Source organism: Hypomesus nipponensis, chromosome 4 (assembly GCF_054491055.1).
Source record: "Hypomesus nipponensis isolate SF chromosome 4, ASM5449105v1, whole genome shotgun sequence".
Lineage (NCBI taxonomy): Eukaryota > Metazoa > Chordata > Actinopteri > Osmeriformes > Osmeridae > Hypomesus > Hypomesus nipponensis.
The window spans coordinates 6,824,301-6,829,411 of NC_140364.1; the positions used below are offsets into that span (position 1 = coordinate 6,824,301).

The window sequence follows — 5,111 nt, forward strand, 5'->3', positions numbered from 1 at the left end:
GCTGTTATCGGGTTCCTACACAGGGATCGGTCTAATCCATGCAAACATGGGAGTGCACACACCTGCTCCCGGGATAGACGTGCGTTCCACTGGAGGAGGGAGAGAGGACGGATGTGTGCTTCCAGAAGGAGAGTTGTTGTGGAGGCAGCCAATGTTATCTGGTGTCATGACTAATTGGCTCTGATGGGATGTTGATGCGGAGGAATCGTTAAACACACAAATCCTCTCAGCGCTGGTGCCCATGTCTGAGGTTTCCTCCAGACTCGTGTCGTTTTCTTTGGAGCATAACACATGATACAAATCTGTGATCAATAAGAGAAAATAACGACCTAGTTCTGTGTTCAGCCCAGAGCTGATCTCATCTCTTTAATGCTCTCTCTGCTGACGTTAAATAAGGCATCAACTCGTGATGGAGTCATGACCTTGCTTGCCACTGCCATCAACTAACAAAACTATCTTTGTACAGCATTGTTATTTCACACACTCAACTGTGCGAAAGGGTGCTGCTGGTGTGCGGGAACAGTGTTATGTGCTGTGTTTTCAAATGACTGTTTCAATAAACCATACCGTGTGATAAAGCTGAGTGCATGAAAATTGTGGTTTGATGAACTGGTTCAGTCCCTATCTAAGATGGATGCATCTTCACATTACACAGGGAGGAGTTTCATCCAGACATGCTCTGTAGTCTTCAGGGCCCACTGCTCAGTGATCATATTCAGCCACAGTCTCTCAGTCTCACCTTGATCATGCCACTCTGTGAACAACATTCAGTCCCAACTCTCAGACGATGGGATTGAATGAGTCTCAAGGACACACAGAAAGAGAGGGAGAGAGAGGCCCACACAGATGTTAGAATGGTTGATGTGCAGTTATGAATTGAGGGCAGGTAGGCAGGGCTCTCTCCTGTACCCAGGGCCTCTCTCTATTCCCCTCCAGTGTCTGATCCATCTCAGAATCTGTGTCATCATCACCTTCAGACAGCCACCCTTGACGAGTCTTCATGGCAATTTAGTCTGGAAATTGTTTTGTGTTTATTTATGAACCATGCAGTCCCAGGTGAGAATTAGTCAGAGAGAAAAGAACACCCGGAAAAAGGTTGCAGTGTACAGCGCTGTTGTTGTCCCGGCTGTGTATGTTCTCACTATGTGCCCATTCTAGATTAACCAAACAAGGAACACCAATCAACCTTTGTCATACCGCAGGGGGATTGACCGACAGAGGATAATACTGAAATTACGCTCACCTTTAGCAAATCTTCTGAGCTCAAGGACCCTCATAACCTCCCATGGCAGTTTGATAATCCCTCATCTGTTCAGGGATCTTCTCCTTGCATAGTTAGCCTGGAACGTTAGCCCGAGAAAAAGGTGATCATAGAGTTTAATCTTCTCTGGGATTTCCCTCTGCACTTTAGCTCTCTCAACCACATCCTCATTTGTTAGGCTGACCTTTCTTTTGTCTGCCTGACTGCTCGGTCAAGGAGTTCCCTTGTCTGGATGTGAAACTGGCAATTCAAAAATGTACTTGGCACCAAATGAGGAAGATGGAAAAAAGGAATCACTAACTTCTTGTACAGTAAGAAAGACCCATAGTATCAAAACAGTTTCCTGAATTTAACTCATAGCACCCAAATCTGACTTGCCGCATTCAGCCGCATTCAGTCTCACCTCCAATGGGTGTATGATGTGGATTTGTAGATGTGGTACCAGCCCTTATCCCACTCCCAGTCCAATCACTTCCACAACGTTGCTTGTCGTGATTGATTGAGTTGGTCCAGTCAATACTGCCCACAGCAGAATAAAGAGTGAAGTGGATTGCGCAGGCAATTTTGTTTGAAAGTCCATGACCTTCAAATCACCTGATAACTCATAACATGTGACAAGGATCGATACATTATATGATAGAGGAGCTGGGGAGAGTAAGAGCAAAGGTAAAGGAACACTGAGAAAAGGTGTTTGATTGCCATTGGCAATAATCAATATTTGATCTAGGTGAGGACATTATGATCTCAGACTTCAGAAAATGAAATTAGTTTAGTGTTATTGCTATTACCCACTGTGTAGGATGTCAGCCCTCCCGCTGATTACAATGGAATACAAATTAAAAGTGGCTAGTATCTGATGCCAGTACACATCAAAAAGAGAGTGAATAGAATGATTACAGTTTACTATCTGCTGTTGTGTGTGATGTCACAAGAGGAGGGAGTTTCCCACCCTAAAAACAAGGCAGTAGAATTCCAGCTTCAGCACATTCACATACAGGATGCAATCTCTGTTTAAATGCATAATTTGAGATAAAGCAAATCACGTTTCCTGATTATCCCTTCTGTTTAGAGTGAGAAAACTTTGAATATTAAGACATGGAATCCCTCTTTGTTTAATGAAAGGGTAATGATAGAAATCATGGCTGACTACGGGGACTGTAATTAAATGAAATTAGCTGCCAGAGAAATATGGAAAGGATTTCAATCATTCCTAGATATTAATGTAAATTTAAAACTTTAGTAAGAAATTCTAAATGGTATCATTATCCAGCATGACAAATGATTAAGCAATTGAACAGACACACACACATTGATACATACTTATAGTAGGCATGCACATGAAATATCTTTGTTACTGTAGGTGTACTGTTAAAAAACGTTATATATCATCGAAAATGGATACTATTCCTGATCAACCCAAGAATGGTTCAGATTTTATCACAACTCACATTTTATATTCCGTAGAGTAATGAATGATGATTTAAAAGATGTCTGACTCATTTAAGGAACTGATAAGACAGGTTTGAAAGCGGTCGCCTCCTGAATGGTTCTCTATGAAGCCAATTTATATCTCCCTGATTGCAATTGCTCTTCTTCGTAGCATCAAAATGAGTTTCAATGTAGATAAAAAGGAAACCTATTGTGAATTTGTCGCCATGTTTCAATGTGATAATGAAATTCTGTTGTACACCAACACCTTTAATAACCCCCATGATGATGTTGGGGGTAAAACAGGACACTAATAGGACTGAAAATACTATTTTGTATCGGGTACATGTTTTTCACTTTGCTGTATGTGTGTGTTAGGATGCTAGTATGCTATACTGTCACCTAAATGTATGTTGGGAATAGTCTCTGATACTGAAGACCACCAACATCTCCCCATGACATAGAGATGCCCAATCAGTTGTTTCAACAACATTTTAGGAAATGTTAGTTAATATAATCTGAATGTACTTCATAAAAACGATCAGACGGTCAGAATAAAATCCAATTTCCTTCAGAGGCAGAGTAGAAAGGTTGAGTTGCAAATTGGACTAAAACAATCCACACCCTAATTTGTTGTTCATGTGTTCAATAATATTCCACTTCTTTTTTTAATTTTAAAAACAATTTATTCATAGAGAATAATGTACTTACTAGTGTTAGCTCCAGTACATATTGGACTGAACTAGATAGTTCAATCTCCAATCTCTCGAAGCTGCATGGTAACCCTCACTGGCTTTCTCATGAAGGGGGATTTTATGTAATCAACAACTAATCGTCAGTTACAACTTTCAGCTTTCAAGGTGTTTTTCTGAATATTCTTTTGATGTCACTTACTAGGTGTAAAACTGTTTTAGTTTTTGTAAGCCTCAGGATGACTCCAAGGCAAAGGAAAAGTGAAGGTTCTGTCAGAATGGCATGCATGGATGAATTGCCAGAACACTTTGTCACAAACCCAATTCCATGCTTTATGGTGGGACTAGTGTTCACAAGTTATGGAGCTGATTGTAGATCAAGCCCAGTTTTCCACTATTGAACATACACGTCACACCATTTCTTTAAATATATAGTTCCGTAGCATCAGCTTTTCTAATCTTCATGATATGCAGTTGGTGTTCAAACCTGTGACACAAGTAATCTTTTACAGGGCACTTAACCAACCGTGTAGACAGTCTGCAGTGCATGATGAATATTAGGTGTTCCTACAGATATCAAACAAACTGCAATAAAAATGACAGGAGAGCAGTCTGGGGAAGTTAAAGCTGGATGATGTTTGTTTGAGTGCAACATCTAACTTACTTTTCAAAAGTCTTCACTTCCTGGCCTACATTTAGCTTTGATTGGCCATCAGTTACCAGCCTTTATTGTATGGCTGCCGAAGATCATTACATAACAGTCTGTTGGGATAATAGCATTTTCAGGGACATCTGTTCAGCCTTGTATACATATCTGAGCAACCTTGCTTTTAGATTGATTCTACAGACGTAAAATTATTTTTTATTACCAGCAATATTATTTTATGAACATTGCCTGTTTCCTCTGTCAGTTGACAGTTCATCCTCAGGGAGTCAAATGGTTCAAGGGGTACATGTTTCTTAATGGGAGTATGCAGTTTAAATGGCATGGTTGGAAATTTTGGCTTCGTTAAAATAGTGCGGCGATCAATGTGGCGGAGTTGATTAGCTGACAGACTTAATTCCCCACACGTCTGGGAAACAGACTGAGATACTGAGGGAGACCTCAAGCTTCTTGTAAATGTAATTGGATGCTAAGGGAATGATGCCTAAAACATAACATTCAGCCTCTGACACAGATGGGATTTTCCAATTGCTACATACCCCAGTCAAATTGTTATACACGATTTCTCATAAAATAGATACTCAATCTGTGCTCAAACACAGCAGCCATATGTGATCCATAGTTCTGCTTTTGTAATTCTCAAAGAGTAGACACACTGAATATAGTTTGTGGATCATGCGAACAATTACTCTTTGTTTCTATACATTGTATATCTGTTCTGAAACTGTGATTCCCCAAGTCCTAGCTGTGATTTTCAATAAATAGCAGAGTATAACAGTAGACTCTAAGACCACACTTCACAGAACATTCTTTTTTTGTGACAACAACTTGAAAGTAGAACCTTTTCCTACTCCATTCCATTATGTAACATGAAAAACAGGAAACGTTTGAATGATATCACTGACTTAAATCCCTCTCTCAAACAGTCACATGAGGAAGTTATTATTCTAATCCCACATATACACCCACTCAACTAGCAATTGTTATCAAGAACTGTATTTTTAGAATGTTTCAAAGTTCACAATTAGATATGAAAGGGAAGGTTTCAAATTCCTCAATATATATT

General features: G+C 39.8%; 1 long non-coding RNA gene across 2 annotated transcripts; it reads right to left on the reverse strand.

Moving 5' to 3' along the window:
* Positions 1–1,018: 1,018 nt before the first annotated feature.
* LOC146295244 (uncharacterized) lies at positions 1,019–2,129 on the reverse strand. Of its 2 annotated transcripts, none has more exons than XR_014752971.1 (5): positions 2,050–2,129; positions 1,665–1,780; positions 1,446–1,520; positions 1,244–1,340; positions 1,019–1,154 (listed from the first exon to the last, which is right to left on the reverse strand). It is a non-coding gene; the product is annotated as an uncharacterized LOC146295244 (long non-coding RNA). The 2 variants fall into 2 exon arrangements; XR_014752972.1 differs by having other exon boundaries at positions 2,054–2,125.
* Between the last annotated feature and the right edge of the window lie 2,982 nt (positions 2,130–5,111).